Genomic DNA, 17,336 nt, shown 5'->3' on the forward strand with positions numbered 1-17,336 from the left:
AATCAAGCCAAAAACTTAGTGTCACTTATTTTTTTCTCTGTCCTAGCAGGAATGAATTGAATTTTGTGACGTTCTAGAAAGTGCAGAGAGATTAACTGTGGGGAATTCAGTCTCTGTGTTTGTGAGCTGATGTTTTCCTCTCACAGTTCAGTGAATGCACTGCAATACTCAGAGGGATCTAAGGGCTGGTGTACGCTGGTCACTTAACTGGCAGAGCTACGTGTCTCAGGGTGTGAAAAATCCACACCCCCAAACCAATAGAGTTAAGCTGACCTAAGCCCTGGTTAGATAACGCTAAATAAAAGGAAGAATTGTTCTGTCCCTGTCGCTATTACAGGGATGGGAAAACCCCTCCAGTCAGTGTAGTGACTGTCTACCCAAGGTGCTAGAGAAGTGTCACAGCAACATTTTAAGTGTAGACAGCCAAAGAGACCAGATCTGGCTCCAGTTCACACTGTGGATGCTCAGGCACTAAGACTACAGTAATAATAACAGCCCAGTGCTTCCGTAGTTGGCAGGATTTGAACCTGCGCGGGGCAACCCCAATGGATTTCTAGTCCATCGCCTTAACCACTCGGCCACAACTACTTGATGTACAGCTGTTCCACTACGCTATGATTCAGTTCTCCCAGAATTGTCACTTCAAATTGTTTGCTCAGACCAGCTTCCCCAGCGCACTCAAGGCTGTGCATTAGTGTAAGTGTGTCCATGGCTGAACAGCGAGAATTCCTGCCCATTTCCCTTCCGGCTGGAGCACGATGAGAGTGTGTTTGTGTTAACGACATTGCTGTAGATCATTGTTCATTCCCCACGTTGACAAGCAGACAGTCCCTTTCCTAGTCAAATCTCCAGCACATCATTCTAATAGCAGGGGTCGGGTTTTCCCTGTTGCATGGAAACTTTTCAGGGGGTTGGTATGTGAACTCAGCCTTGCATTTCATCCTTGATTTTTCATGGACTCACAACAGCAGCATAAAGAAAGAGCCGAGCCAATTTCTCCCCAATGGGTACGCAGGGGGCCACTTCCCTCTGTCTGATCATTGCCATTGCAGGAGAGAAGGGTTCACTGGAATTGAGTGCCCTGGCTCAGACAAGAGACACAGGGAGGTTTTCTGTTCATGGATCTGTGCAAAGGAAATTGTGTCTCTGTGTGAAATTGAGGAGGGAAATGAAACATCCACATGGTGGCCCAATGCCCTACGGCTCTGGGTGAAGGGCTCAGGCTGAGAAATGATTTAACAGGGGTTTGTTTCAATTATTTCCCTGATTAAAAACTATGGCTAAAAGGGGGCCATTGCTGTTAGTACTGGTACCTGTGTACCCGGTGGGTGTCAAGTCCATGGCCTTAACCAGGGGTAGTCGATTCTTTTTATCAAGATCCAAATTTCTTGGTCAAGGTACAGTCAAGGTCTAGACTCCAGAGAAAACAATACACTCAGGTAATAAGAAGTATGTAAAAAGATTTTGCAGTCACTGTGGGCATAGTTATGATGTGTTGTGTTTCACTCTTTATATCTGAGGCCACCGCCTTTCCCTTTAGCCTTGCGTTTGACCAATGGTAAAACAAAACATCTCTTCAGATACCAGGGAGTGTTTGTGTTCATTCCTGTGAGCTACACAGGGGTTTGATGTTGCTGCTTTCAATCCTCTGGCTCTGGCGGGATAAGGAACAATTCAGGCTGTCACTGAACTGAAGGCGGGAGATCATTTTTTGACCAGGAGAGGGACACCTCCTCTTAAAGGTGTTTGTCTGGCTGGCAACCCTGGTTCCCAGGTCTCTCCTGAGGGAAGAAAGTTTCTATGCAAAATACCAAAACTTGTAAGGGAGAGGAGGGAAAGGTGATGGCCACACGATGGGGCCAGCATGAACCATAACGTGGTGCTTTCACGTGGGATGACTCTGAACATTGACTGATCTTCTCTCCCTTGGATTTGAAGAGATGTTTACTTTTGGACTTGGGAAACTATGAGGCTGAAGCAATTATATCAGGGGTCTGAAACTCCCAGCCTCCGGGACATTTGTGGCCCGCGAACCTCCCGAATGTGGCCTGCAGGGCTTTAGCAGTTTTGGCGCCAGGTCTCTCCCTTGGCCCCACCTGCTGCCCCCAGACGCTCCCCATGCCCCCTGACTCCAGGGGCCCCGGCAGCACAGCGGAGCTGAGCGGCGTCTTCCTGCTCACTCCAGAGGCTGCTGGCCCCTCCCTGTGGCCCCGGGGCAAGGGGGGGGGGCTGTGCCTGTGCGTGCTGCCCCTCCCTGAGCGCCCCTGCGGCCAATGGGGCACTGTGGGGGTGGTGCCTACGGCCAACAGATTGCAGAGGCTCCCCCCCACCTTGGAACACCAGGTAAGCACCGCACCTCCAACCCCCTCCCAGAGTCTGCATCCCCACCCCACATACCCCCTTCCATCCCCAACTCTCTCCCAGAGCCTACATCACATCCCCCAGCCTCCAAACTCCCTCCCAGAGCCTGCACCCCCTTCCTCCGCACACCCCCCGAGCCTCCAAACTCCCTCCCAGAGCCTGCACCCCCTTCCCACACACCCCCTCCCGACCCCAAACACCCTCCCAGAGCCTGCATCCCCACCCCCTGCCCCAGTCCGGAGCGTGCACCCAGGACCCGAACTGCATCCCAGAGCCTGCACCCCAGACCCCCCTCTCCCACCCAAACTCCCTCCCAGAGCCCAACCTCTCACCCCTTCTGCACCCAAAGTCCCTTCCAGAGCCCGCACCCCAATCCCCTACCCCAGACCTCTTCTCCCACCCAAACTCCCTCCCAGAGCCTTAGGCAGGTGGGGGGGTGGAGTTTTTTGGGGGGTGGAGTTTTGGGGAGTGGGTTCTGGGCAGCATAAATGACATTATTGGCCCACTGGGAGAATTTGAGGACTGACACTGGCCCTAAGGGAAAGTGAGTTTGAGACCCTGCTTTAAGGGATTGGAGCAATGCTGGGGAGATGGAAGGGCACAGAGCTGGGGAGCAGTGTGTGCTCCAAGGAAAGTTGTTGTTGTGCTCTGGTGACACAGGGCGGGTGTGGGGATCTTGTAAGCCGTGGGGTTTGTGTAGAGATAAAGTTTACTAACCCCCAGGTTCAAAGCCGTTCCTGCTCTGGGCTATACAGGACAGTCTTTATTGAGAGTGTAGCTCACTGGTTGAATAGTTGCCTGCAGGGCAATGGGTTCCTAGTTCAAATCCAAGTGCTTCCCTTTAAAAACCTTTTCAAATGAAAATAGATTTCCGGACCCATCTCTGGTGTGTTCAGGAGTCCGCTGAATGGGGATGCTTGAAATGAATGTAAACACTCAGCAGTTCCCCTTGTGAATGTAGAAAACCCAGCAGAGCTGTCCAGCAGCTGAAATCCGCTCCCGTCCTCGCGTCTCCAAGAGGGACACTCTGTATTTGGGGCATGTGCGACACCTCTGGGACGGTGACAGGTGAAAAATGCTGGATTCCAATGACAGCTGAGACCACAGGAGGGGAAGGTGAATGGCAGCACCGCACAGGGTCATAACACTCAGACCCAGGGCTTCACTGTCGCTACCCCTGTGTTTGCCCTCATTTATATCCTAAGAAACACACCCTTCCCCCTCCCCCACACACTGTCATACCCAACCTTTTCCCCTGGAGCTCACCCCAACCCTGCCCTACCCCTCTCCCACACACACATGGCATGGGACACAGCCTCTCCGTGACTCATCCAGGTCAGGACTTGCCTCTGCATCGCCCCAACAGGGGAGCAGAGAGCCTGAAGGGCCAGAGGAGACAGATGGAGATCGGCTGGAATAGAAAAGTCTTCCCTTCGCTTCTTCAGAGTCTCATTAACCTCACCCAGGAGAAGTTCCAGCACCGGATGGCTCAAAGCACCAACCTTCCCCTCAGCAGCGGAAGGTGGGAACCAGCTCGATCACACAGAAGGAGGCTCCCCACCTCTGTTGCTGCTGTCCTGCAGCCTTTCCTATGAATTTGTTTTAGTAATGCAACCCCCGCCAACCCATCCATCTATGAGCTAAAGAGACAAGGCCCTAAACATGGGCTCCAGTGGTGCAATGGGTTAGTGCACAGGACTTATAGAGCAATGCTGCAGTTGTGAGTTCAAACCCCCCCAGCTAGAGTACTGGCTTTCTGTAAGCAGGTGGCTTCTGCCAATCATTTTGCCCTGCGGAAAATACAATTCCAGCCCAGCAGACACTGAGGTCCCTTCGTTTACTGAGTGCAGGGCAGATTCACACATCTACAAGGCTCCACTCTCCACCAGCCACCTGTGTCAGGAGGGGTCAAGCAGAGCCCAGAGCGCTGCCCATCCTGTGATTCTTCACCCCCTGACTCCCCTTCAATCTTTGCTCCCCAAATCACCTGTGTGCACGCCCTCCTGGCTGTGAGACTCAAACCCTGCCTGACTTCTGTATGTTGGTATGTTTTGTGTCTGTCGTGTTGATGTGCATGTGAGTCCTGGGTGATTTTTGTGAATGCCTTCCCCAGTTTTGTGTTCATGTGTGTATGATTTTTGCATGCATATTGTTTTTTGCTTAGTATTCTTTTGGTATGTGGATTTTGTGTTTTCTTGTTGTGTGCTTTTTCTGTGTTTTTTGGTGTGGGTTTGTTCTTTGTATGTTTTGAGTGGCTTTCCCTTATGTGTGTATGGCTTTGTGTGTGTGTGTGTGTGCGGTTTTTGTTTATGTCTGTGTGGGCCTGTGCACTGTGTGATTTTCTCTTTCTCTGTGTGTGTTTGTCTCTCTGTTTGTATCTTCATGTGTAAATTCACTGTAACTTTTCAAAATATCCACAGCTTTGCCAATTTTCACCAGGAATTTTTCTCCATCAACCAATTCTCACTTGTTCCCTACCACTTGGTGACCATTGCCCCAGGGCCCTGTCACTCTCAGGGTCCTGATTTCCCACTAACTCTTCCCCTTTCTATTGGGACTGGGAACTAGCCAACCAAAAAACCCCATAAAGTTTTAGTAAAGGGCCAACAGTTCCCTTACACAAGCCAGCCCCGTGAGGGTCACTGATGGCCAGAGAAGGCAGCAGAAGCTGGTCCCATGGTGTAATGGTCAGCACTCAGGACTCTGAATCCTGCAAGCTGAGTTCAAATCGCAGTGGGACCTTGTGGTAAATCCCTGGAGCTCAAACTCCTCACCTTCCCTGTCTCTGGCTGTGCAAGAGTGAGTTGTTTACCTCCTACTGGGTGACTCCTGCCCTCTGGAGCCAGGTCTTTGGGTGGGATGGCTGCCATGGTTTGGGGCTCTAGAACTGGCTACTGATGCCTGCAGTCCTGTGGTTTGACCTGGTGGTTGGGATTCTCGCCACTTCACCTGATGCCCACAAGTTTGTACTTGCTGCCACACTTTTCCTCTTTCCCACATGGCACCTGAAGAAAGTAGTGCCAGGGCCATGCTGTAGGCATATTTTATATAGGCATATTTTTAATATTTGTAATTTGAAATAATTATAATTCTGCAATATTGATTTGCAGCTCTCCATAGCTGCTGACAGTGTCTGTGTTAAAGCTTGCAAACTGTCACTTGACTCTAAGTACCTTTTAAGCCATTAATTAACTCTAAGCGATGCTTTGTAATTGACATGGACACCTTAGAACACAAACCGCTCAATTGACACTACTCTCTCTGAAAAAGGAAAAGAAGGACCTGTGGCACCTTAGAGACTAACAAATTTATTGGAGCATAAGCATTTGTGAGCTACAGCTCACTTCATCCGATGAAGTGAGCTGTAGCTCACGAAAGCTTATGCTCCAATAAATTGGTTAGTCTCTAGGGTGCCACAAGTCATAGAATCATAGAATCATAGAATATCAGGGTTGGAAGGGACCCCTGAAGGTCATCTAGTCCAACCCCCTGCTCAAAGCAGGACCAATTCCCAGTTAAATCATCCCAGCCAGGGCTTTGTCAAGCCTGACCTTAAAAACCTCTAAGGAAGGAGATTCTACCACCTCCCTAGGTAACGCATTCCAGTGTTTCACCACCCTCTTAGTGAAAAAGTTTTTCCTAATATCCAATCTAAACCTCCCCCACTGCAACTTGAGACCATTACTCCTCGTTCTGTCATCTGCTACCATTGAGAACAGTCTAGAGCCATCCTCTTTGGAACCCCCTTTCAGGTAGTTGAAAGCAGCTATCAAATCCCCCCTCATTCTTCTCTTCTGCAGGCTAAACAATCCCAGCTCCCTCAGCCTCTCCTCATAACTCATGTGTTCCAGTCCCCTAATCATTTTTGTTGCCCTTCGCTGGACTCTCTCCAATTTATCCACAACTCTCTCCAATTTATCCACAAAGTCCTCCTGTTCTTTTTGCGGATACAGACTAACATGGCTGCTACACTGGATACTCTCTCTGAGTTGACACTTTCGCTTGCTTGTAATTGAGATTGACCCTGTCAGGTTCTTTCCCCGCTCTGAATGCTAGGGTACAGATGTGGGGACCTGCATGAAAATCTCCTAGGCTTACTTTTACCAGCTTAGGTTAAAAGTTCCCCAAGGTACAGACTATTTTACCTTTTGCCCTTGGACTTTCGCTGCCACCACCAAACACCTTACAACAGTTATTGGTTAAGAGTTTGTTTGGAAACGTCTTTCCCCCCAAAATCCTCCCAAATCTTACCCCCTTTTTTCTGGGGAAGGTTTGATAAAAATCCTCACCAATTTGCATAGGTGACCACAGACCCAAACCCTTGAATCTTAAGGACAATGAAAAAGCATTCAGTTTCTTAAAAGAAGAATTTTAACAGAAGAAAAAGTAAAAAGAATCACCTCTGTAAAATCAGGATGGTAAATACCTTACAGGGTAATTAGATTCAAAACAGAGAGAATCCCTCGAGGCAAAACCTTAAGTTACAAAAAGACACAAAAACAGGAATATCCATTCCATTCAGCACAGCTTATTTTCTCAGCCATTTAAAGAAATCAGAATCTAACGCATATCTAGCTAGATTACTTACTAAGTTCGAAGACTCCATTCCTGTTCTGTCCCCGGCAAAAGCATCACACAGGCAGACCCAGACCCTTTGTTTCTCCGCCCCCTCCAGCTTTGAAAGTATCTTGTCTCCTCATTGGTCATTTTGGTCAGGTGCTAGCGAGGTTATCCTAGCTTCTTAACCCTTTACAGGTGAAAGGGTTTTTCCTCTGGCCAGGAGGGATTTTAAAGGGATTTACCCTTCCCTTTATATTTATGACAACGTTTATGAATGCAAACCGCTCAATTGACTTGACTTGCTCAATTGGTTCTGCTCAATTGACTCTACCCTGTAAACTGATACTTTGTAATGGAGATTGGCACTTTTTGTAACAACAACCGCGGAAAGCCCTTAACTGGCGCGGCTGGCATAGAACTAAATTCCTATAAAAATGGACTCTGAGAACTGAGAACTTTCAGTCTCCGGTTCTGCCACCACCCTCCAGGAGCATCGGATATACGCATCTGTCACAGACTTGGCTCCATTCTCGTGTCCAGGCCACCTGGCCAGTGCTCTGTCATGGGCAACGTCTAGGCTGGTCACTATAACCTCTATGCAGAACTTGTATGACTCAATGTATGAAAGTATCTGTAGATACGTAAGGAATAAGTAGTGACATAGCTGTGTGTGTTTTCTATATTTTTATTATATTTACAATAAATGTGGCATTTTGCCTTCTCCCTTTTACAAGATCCTGTTGGTCTTATTTTATTAGTATAACACAGACACGCTCCCCCAGCTTTCCCTGCGCCCTGGGCTCACACCTGGGTGTCTCCCGAATCCTTGGCGTTGTCCAGCATGTCTCTCTCCACAGAAGTCACCTGGCCTCATCTTAGACACCATCTTCATATTGCTCTTCTCCGTCCCAGAGCTCCTGCTCTGCTCCTCAGACCCATCTGTCCTCAGCTCCGCAGGCAGAGGGGAAGGGGCACCGTGGGACCACACACACCCCATTCCAGACACCCCATCGCATCCACAGGGCTCCCAAACCAGGACACCAGGCCCCACCCTGAGGGAGCAAAAAGCCTTGTGAACCCAGCACACACCAGACAGGAAAAGATTAACACCCACACCCAGCTGTGATGGTGCTGCCTGTGAGAGCCAGCTGAGGTCACTCAATCACAGTGAACTGCAAACAGACCAGGGCAGACAAACCCCAAACACTGGTGGATATTCCAACAGTTAGATTTACCCAGCCAGCCCAAAACAGCTGCTATAGCACCTCCCTGGTTACTCAGACGTCCAAATAATGCAGTTCCCTTAAGGTGCCCAGTCTCAGGCCTCCATCCAGACACACATGTCAAGCATATGATGATCAATTCTGAAAATCTTCTTTCATCACACAAAAGAAAACGTTCTCCTGACTCCAAAGGACCAAGCCCCAGACCCAGGTCAAATGAGAACTCAGATCTTCCCCAAATACACGCTTACAGTCAATTCTTATTAACTCACTAAAATTTATTAAAAAAGAAAAGAGAGAGAATTGGTTAAAAGATCAATATACAGACAGACTTGAGTTCAATTCTTGAGGTTCAGACACACATCAGAGATGAGCTTGTAGTCGCCAAAAGTCTTTTTAGAAATAGTCCACAGGTTACAGTCCGATGTCCATATTCAGGGTGACTCCAGTCAATGACTGGGGATCTCAATCCTTATGGCTCAGGGTTTCCCCCTCTTGAAACCCAAAGCAGGTCTGAGATAAAGAAGGATCAAGTCCCAAGGTTTTTATACATTTCCTGCTGAGAAAACAATTGGCTTAACTTTCCTTCTTCAATGGCAATTAGCACAGGATAATTTATCCATTAAACAGTTCAGATACAGGTGATCACAACCTTCAAAGAGACATAGACAATAATACTATGTCACTCAAGAGTCTTCCTAAATGTTAAAATTCCTTTTTTGATCTTTGAATCAAAGCTCTGGCCCTAGACAAGACTTGTTTGCTTACATCACAAGACCTGAGCAGACATCTACTCTTCTACCTCTAACAATGCAGACTTGCATTTCAAAGCTCTATTCAATTACATCTCTCCCTACCCAGTCTTTAAAGTTCGGGGGAGGAGGAGGTCGGGGGTGGGGTTCTGAGGATGGTGGGGAGAGGAGGAGGTTGGGGGATGGGTGCTGAGGGCGGGGGAGGAGGCGGTCGGGGGAGGTGCGCTGAGGATGGGGGGAGGAGGAGGTCGGGGCGAGGTGCTGAGGACAGGGGGAAGAGGAGGTCGGGGCAGGGTGCTGAGAATGGGGGAGGAGGGAGGAGGTCGGGGGCGGGGCACTGAGGACGGGGAGGGGTTTGGGGGCAGGTGACCAAGGGAGCCCAGCTAGCCTAGGGTTGGTTGGGGTAGGGTGGTTTACGGGGGGAAACCCCGACAGGAGACAGGGGAAGCCAGGACAACAGGGTAGGGTGGCAAGTGGTGACCAGACTCTCGCCACCAGGGTCTAGTCTAGCTCAGGGTCCAGCTCAACTTCCTCCCTGCGCCACTGGCCTCCTAGTCCACTTCTGCCACCAGGTCAACCCAGGAACTAAGGCAGGAACGGGGTGAGGCAGCAAGTCAAGCTGAACAAGGCAGGCAAAAGTGCATCTTGCCTTCATGGGCCTCTCACAACGATGTCCTTTTTGTGTGCCATGGCTGACAAAACCTCCCTGACAGAGAAGCAGCAGGCCAAAGGGGAGCCATGCAGCTGCTGAAGTAGCTCAGTTGGGAGCGCGTTAGACTGAAGATCTAAAGGTCCCTGGTTCAATCCTGGGCTTTGGCAGGTCCTTTTCTCCCTCTTTGGTGCAGGGGTGACTTGTTCTCTGGAGCACAGCAGCACCTTTACCTGCTACAGTGTCCAGTCCAAAATATCAGCCCCCCGGTGCAAAAATGCTACCTTAGGATGTAAACAGGAGGTTTCCAGCACTGGGATACCTGACAGAGAGCTCACTGGGGGGAGTAACAGCTGCTGACTCTGAGGGTCCTGGGCTAAATCCACTTGCAGGCGGAAGTGTTTCATTTTATATCACTGACAATGAGTAAGGTGATGATTTAATCACAGGTATTTTTCGTAAAAGTCACCGGCAGCTCCCCACCCCACCCCCGGCCCCAGCTTACTTCCGCCTGTGCCTCCTCCCTTGAACGCAGTGCCCCGCTCTGCTTCTCCGACCACCCCACCCTGGCTTCCCTCGAATCAGCTGTTCGCGCAGGAAGCCGGGGGGCCGAGAAGCAGGCGGCAGCTTCGCGCTCAGGCCCAGGGATGCGGAGGTGAGCTGGGGTGGGAGGGCGCAAGGAGGGCCGCCCGCGCCACAGCAGGTAACACGGGGGGGCACGCAGGGGAACCGCTCCTCGCCCCAGCTCACCTCCGCCTCCGTGGGCCTGAGTGTGAAGCCGCGGCCTGCTTCTCAGCCCTCCCCAGCTTCCTGCCGAACAGCTGATTCACGGGGAGCCAGGTGGGGGCAGAGAAGCAGAGCGGGGCAGCGCGTTCAGGGGTGGAGGCGGAGCGGAGGTGAGCTGGGGGTGGGGTGGGGAGCTACGGTGGGTGCTCTGCACCCACCAAATTTTCCCCGTGGGTGCTCCAGCCCCGGCACACCCATGGAGTTGGCATCTAAGGCTCCACTTTTGATGTGATCAGTGGGGGGAGCGGCCGCTCCCCCTGCTCCCCCCAGCTACGTTCCCCCACCCCTAGGAGCCAGAGAGACCTGCCGGATGTTTCCTGGGAGCTGCCCCAGGTAAGCCCTGCCGGGACTCCCCACCTCGCCCCCCGGCAGGTCCCTCTGGCTCTTAGGGGTGGGGTGGACTCCCACTACAGTGGCCCATAAGACCCTCCTGCCCAGTTCTGGGGACAGACAGGGGAGGGGGATGGATGGGGCAAGGGTCCTGGGGGGGGCGTCAAGGAACGCAGGTGGGTTGGATGGGGCAGGAGTCCTGGGGGGGCGGGGGTGGGCAACGACCCCCTCACGGGGTGAGGAGGGAACCAGTTGTTAAGATTTTGGCAGCTCATCACTGGATACACCCCAAGACTGGTGGCTAATCCCCCCATAGGATATTTCAAACCAGCAACAAAAGCAACCTTCTGTTTCACCACTCTGGCTAACAAGAAGTTATGAAAGCAGTTTCCTCTGGCATTCCAGTTCTTGTATTACCACCGAAAACACTAGACTTAGAGACGAGTGGTCCTTTAAAACCAATCTCTTCAAATAAAAGGTTCTTCCGATCCCAAAGGACCAGCCACACACCCAGGTCAATATATAACTTAGATCTTACCCACAAATCACGCTGTTGCCAATCCTTTAGTATCTACAATCTAAAAGTTTATTCATAAAAAGAAAGAAAGAAAGGTGAGAGTTCAAATTGATTAAAGGAATCAAATACATACAGGAATTGCAAAGTTCTTGGTTCAGGCTTTGTAGCAGTGATTAAATAAACTGCTGGCTTATGTCAAGTCTCTGGCTGCTTCCAAATCATTGGAAGGACCTCAGTCCCTTTGTTAGAATGCTACCATTTGGATAGTCCATATTCCAGAGGTTTCAGCAGGAAAGAGTCAAAATGGAGGGGTTTCCAGGGCCTTTTATATCTTCTGCCATGTGGTGGGAAACCCATTGTTTCAAACAAAGCCCTCAGCACAGCTAATGGAAAATTACAGGTGACAAGATAGTGTTTGAAGTCACGTGGGCAAGTCACATGTTCACATATGAAGCTAGGATAACCTCGCTGGCACCTGACCAAAATGACCAATGAGGAGACAAGATGCTTTCAAAAGTTGCGGGGAGGGAAAAAACAAAGGGTCTGTCTGTATGATGCTTTTGCCGGGGACAGAACAGGAATGGAGTCTTAGAATTTAGTCAGTAATCTAGCTAGATATGCGTTAGATTATGATTTCTTTAAATGGCTGAGAAAATAAGATGTGCTGAATAGAATGGATATTCCTGTCTGTGTCTCTTTTTGTAACTTAAGGTTTTGCCTAGAGGGATTCTCTATGTTTTGAATCTAATTACACTGTAAGGTATTTACCAGCCTGATTTTACAGAGGTGATTCTTTTTATTGTTACTTCTTTTTTACTGTTACTTCTATTAAAATTCTTCTTTTCAAGAACTGAATGCTTTTTTTCATTGTTCTTAAGATCCAAGGGTTTGGGTCTGTGGTCACCTATGCAAATTGGTGAGGATTTTTACCAAACCTTCCCCAGGAAGTGGGATGCAAGAGTTGGGAGGATTTTGGGGGGAAAGACATTTCCAAACTACGTCTTTTCAGGAACCCAGATAAAGTTTGGTGGTGGCAGTGGAATTCCAAGGGCAAAGGGTAAAATAGTTTGTACCTTGGGGAAGTTTTAACCTAAGCTGGTAAAAGTAAGCTTAGGAGGTTTTCATGTAGGTCCCCACATCTGTACCCTAGAGTTCAGAGAGGGGAAGGAATCTTGACAGCTCAAATGAAGAATAGGGAGTAACTGGCTTGGCAGCAGCACTGCTGAGAAGGATCTGGGAGTTGTGGTGGAGCCGAACCTCAACATGAGTCAGCAATGTGATGCTCTTGCAAAAAAAGCAAATTCAATTCTAGGTTGCTTTAACAGAGGCATAGCATGGAAGTCACAGGAGGTGATCACACCACTCTGCTTTGTTCTGGTTAGGCCTCAGCTAGAGTATTGTGTCCAGTTTTGGTCACCAATGTATAGAAAGGATGTAGAGAAACTGGAAGGGATCCAGAGACAAGCGACAAAGATGATCAAAGGGATGGAATGCAAGCCATGTGAACAAAGGCTGAAGGAATGGGGTATATTTAGTTTGGAAAAGAGGAGATGAAGGGGGGACATGATAGCAGTTTTCAGATACTTGAAAGGCTGAGTTAAAAAAGATATAGATAAGTTGTTCTCCCTTGCCACAGAAGCAGGACAGGAAGCAATGGGTCCAAACTACAGCCCAGCAGATTCAGATTAAATCTCAGAGGAAACTCCCTAACTGTCAGACTAGTAGGACAATGGCACCGACGCGTACGGAGGTTGTGGAAGCTCCTTCGCTGGAGGTTTTCAAAAGGAGGCTGGCGCCATCTGTCTTGAATGATTTAGACACAACAAATCCTGCATTTTGGCAGGGGTCAGACTAGATGATCCTTGCGGTGCCTTCTAACCCTATGATTCTATGATCTCTTCAGCAGGGGTGTATGATGAGGGTCTGGGTCTGTTTGGGGGTACAAAGGGGGCTCTATGGGGTGCATGGCAGGGCATCAAGGATCTGTGGGGATTGGGACACAGGTGGGGAATCTGGGGTCCTTTTTGGGCTGCAAGAGGAGCTAGGGTCTATAGGGGATCTGGAGGCTGTGTGGATTCAGGATAGGGGGTCTGGGTTCTGCCTGTGGGGCCTAGGAGCTGGAATGCAAGTTGGCAGGGCTGGGGCTGGGGGCTCAGGAGATCTAGGATCAGTTTGTGGGGCCCAGGATGTGTGTGATATCCTATTAGAACCTGCATTTTACAAAACTGTAAACCGGGCTCCTGGGGCTGATTCCCCTTTTGCCAGTAGCGGATTTACCATGGTGCCACTGGCACCGGGCTCATGCGCCGAAGGGGCCCCAGCCAGCCGCTCTTCTCTCCCCTCTGCCCTCTCCGGCATGGCAGGCTCTGCCAGCAACCAAGCTCCCCCCTCCCCCGCCTCTTCCCCCAACTTGCTACTTCCCTCCCTCTCCCTGCCGCCCATCAGCTGTCTGCTAGAGCCAGGGAGGGGGGAGAGGGGAAGAGGCAGGGGCGGGGCCTTGGGGAAGGGGGTGGAATTGAGGCCCCCCTCCAGCCCCCTGCCATGAGCCGCTCAGGAGAGCTGGGAGCACCCCCACGACCCCAGCGCACCCCCCAGCCCTCTGCCCTGACTCCTGCACCCCCCACACGTCCAAGCCCTCTGTCCTGACTCCTGCACCCCCCCACACACACCCAGCCACCTGCCTTGACTCCTGCACCCCCCACAACCCCAGCCCTGACTCCTGCATCCCCCTCACACACACCCAGTCTCTAGTCCTGACTCCTGCACCCCTCCCCACATCCCCACCCCTACCCAGAGCACCAAACGGGAGCTCCTGCACCCTCCCCCCCCACATACCAACCTGCACCCCTCGCACCGAATGGGAGCTGCCCCAGGTAAGCACTCCACACCCCCAACCTCCTGCCCCAACCCTGAGCCCCCTCCCTCATTCTACCTCCTGTTCAGACCCTGCACCCCAACCCCCAGCCTTCTCCTTCACACCCAGCCCTGTGCTCAGTGCACCCCCCACCCTCAGCTCAGAGCAGAGAGAGAGGAAGAGAATGGGCTAGAACCAGGGAGAAGGTAGGTACCCACTCTATGTGGACAGGAGTGGGGGGGATCCTATTTACCCCCTCCCCAGACCTGCTGTGCTTGCAGTTTACCCCCAGCCCCTCTCTTGCTCCAAGGACCAACCCTAGCTCCTGCCCCACTGTGCTTTTGCCCTCAGACCCTACAAGCTCCAGTCAACAGGGACTAGTCCTCCCCCCATCCCCCGCTGTGCTCATCTTGCCCCTGTCCCCTGCCTCACTCCAGCTGGGGACCAATCCTTCCCCCCTGCCCCCCATACCCAACTGTCAGGGTGAATAAAAATCAATGACTTTTTAAAAAAAAAATCAAATAATCTGATTTTTTTAATTTAAATTGGATTTTTGAGGAAAAAATATCTAAAGATAGTTTTAATTAAGATACATTATATCTCATCATGAAATAGGGATTATAAATTTTAATTCTATAGTATGAAAAAATAGATTCATGTCATGTTTAAGAAAAGTTTTGTAAATGAGTTCCAATAGTTCATGGATTAGGGACCCAATCTTCTGGGATTCCACAGGCTTCTGTATAGTTTATTTAGGTTAATTTTTCTATCTACCCAATGGGACTCAGTGTTCAGACTGGAAGATACCATCAGAGATGCTTAGTTTTGCAGTTCTCAAACTGTGGATTTGTGTCTCCAGAGGTAACATGCTTCTTAACAGCAAAAAGGTTTTAAATAAATAAATAATATAGAGAGGTGAGAAATAACAGATCTCAACTCTACTGTCCCTCTGCAAATTTGTGGACACAGGGTCAACCCCTTACCTCTCTTTAAAAGTGAAGTTTCAAAAAGTTCAATGAATAGAAGATGGTTGGGGGCGGAAGAGATCTGGACAAGGAAAAGAAGTCCGGAGATAAATGTGAGAAGTGAGGGACATATGCTTTTTGTGAAACTATTATGTTTGTTGTTGAAGAAAAATATCCAGAATACTTCACGTTGTTGTTTTAGTTAAATAAAACAATTTAAATATCTGGCTGGTGATGTTCTCCTCCTAATACAGCCTGGCAAGAAAATACTCCAAATATTATTAATGATTATCCTGTTGAATTGGAGAGAGTTCACCTCCCAATAACTTCCTAAATATCTGCTTCAGTTACCTTTGGTAAATGAAATAACCAAACACTCATTCATGTTGTGACATAGCTGTAAAACTCATCTGAAAAGTTTTCAAAATAAATCACGGTTTAAAAATGTATAGTGTTTCCCTTCTAAAAACCTATATCAATCTCTGAATTGTGAAGAATATGTATTAAGGTTATAACAACCAACAAGAATGCACTTTTATGTAGAAAACCATGATTAAATGGAGTCTTCCTGACGACTGATTTAAATCAAATCCACCGGGCCCGCTGTGCTCTTGCCCCGACCTCTTCATTCCCCAGGGGGGCCCACAAATACGTTTGGCGCCAGGCCCACAAAAAGTTAATCCAGCCCTGCCTTTTGCCCCGTCAGGAAGCAAATAGCGGGACTCATCCCAGAGTGGGAAGGAAGCCTCCATTCCCCCCGTCAGTCCCATGGGGCCTGTCCAGCTCTGCTCAGACTCCCCAAAGCAGAGCCAGCAGAAATGAAACTGACAGAAGCTCAGAACCACTGGGCACTGTCAGGCCGGAAGCAGCCATTTACCAGCTGTGATGGGCGCAGCAGGGTCTGTCCAACAGCTGATCCCGCCCTGGATTCCCAGCCCTGTTCCCCAGTGCCCCCTACCCCCCCAAGACACTCAGCTCCCCCTGCTGGCTGCTGAAAACCTCCCTCTGTATTAAATGTGCAGAGGGCCCAGAATGTCCAAGGCTCCTTGTTAATCCCCCTCCCTGCCAGTCCCCCATGCACAGGGTTTGACTCTCACTCACCTGCCAGCCCCTTTGTGCCAAGCATGGCCCCCTGAAACTCCCCGCTGCACAGGGGTCCTCCCATGCTGGTGGCATAAAGGGCCTGCTCCCAGCCATGGGGCACTGCATGGACCCTGGCTGACACTGGGTGTCCCCCTCACGCTGGGTGCTACACCAGCCCTGACTGAGATCGGGCCACCCCTAATGTGCCGGGTGCTGCACAGCTCCCAGATGAGGTCAGGGGATTTCCCCTTTTGCACCAGGTGCTGCATAGCCCCCGGGTGAGGCCGGTTTTGTTCAATATCTTCATAAATGACCTGGAGGATGGCATGGATTGCACCCTCAGCAAGTTTGCAGATGACACTAAACTGGGAGGAGAGGTAGATATGCTGGAGGGTAGGGATAGGATACAGAGGGACCTAGACAAGTAAGAGGATTGGGCCAAAAGAAATCTGATGAGGTTCAACAAGGACAAGTGCAGAGACCTGCACTTAGGACGGAAGAATCCCATGCACCGCTACAGACTAGGGACCGAATGGCTAGGCAGCAGTTCTGCGGAAAAGGACCTAGGGATGACAGTGGACGAGAAGCTGGATATGAGTCAACAGTGTGCCCTTGTTGCCAAGAAGGCCAATGGCATTTTGGGATGTATACGTAGGGGCATTGCCAGCAGATCGAGGGACGTGATCGTTCCCCTCTATTCGACATTGGTGAGGCCTCATCTGGAGTACTGTGTCTAGTTTTGGGCCCCACACTACAAGAAGGAAGTGGAAAAATTGGAAGGAGTCCAGCGGAGGGCAACAAAAATGATGAGGGGTCTAGAACACATGACTTCTGAGGAGAGGCTGAGGAAACTGGGATTGTTTAGTCTGCGGAAGAGAAGAATGAGGAGGGATTTGATAGCTGCTTTCAACTACTGAAGGGGGTTCCAAAGAGGATGGATCTAGACTGTTCTCAGTGGTAGCGGATGACAGGACAAGGAGTAATGGTCTCAAGTTGCAGTGGGGGAGGTTTAGGTTGGATATTAGGAAAAACTTTTTCACTAGGAGGGTGGTGAAACACTGGAATGTGTTACCTAGGGAGGTGGTAGAAACTCCTTCCTTAGACGTTTTTAAGGAAACAAAGCCCTGGCTGGGATGATTTAGTTGGAGATTGTTCCTGCTTTGAGCAGGGGGTTGGACTAGATGACCTCCTGAGGTCCCTTCCAACCCTGATATTCTAGGATTCTATGATAGTGTAGTGGAAGAGCTGTACATCAA

General features: G+C 50.0%; 2 non-coding genes across 2 annotated transcripts; one reads left to right on the forward strand and one right to left on the reverse strand.

Moving 5' to 3' along the window:
- Nucleotides 1–506: 506 nt before the first annotated feature.
- On the reverse strand, nt 507–588 carry TRNAS-AGA (transfer RNA serine (anticodon AGA)). Its single transcript has one exon. It is a non-coding gene; the product is annotated as a tRNA-Ser (tRNA).
- A 9,054-nt stretch (nt 589–9,642) lies between these two features.
- TRNAF-GAA (transfer RNA phenylalanine (anticodon GAA)) lies at nt 9,643–9,715 on the forward strand. The gene has a single exon. It is a non-coding gene; the product is annotated as a tRNA-Phe (tRNA).
- The last annotated feature ends 7,621 nt before the right edge of the window (nt 9,716–17,336 follow it).

The sequence above is a fragment of the Caretta caretta genome, chromosome 12 (genome assembly GCF_965140235.1).
Source record: "Caretta caretta isolate rCarCar2 chromosome 12, rCarCar1.hap1, whole genome shotgun sequence".
Lineage (NCBI taxonomy): Eukaryota > Metazoa > Chordata > Testudines > Cheloniidae > Caretta > Caretta caretta.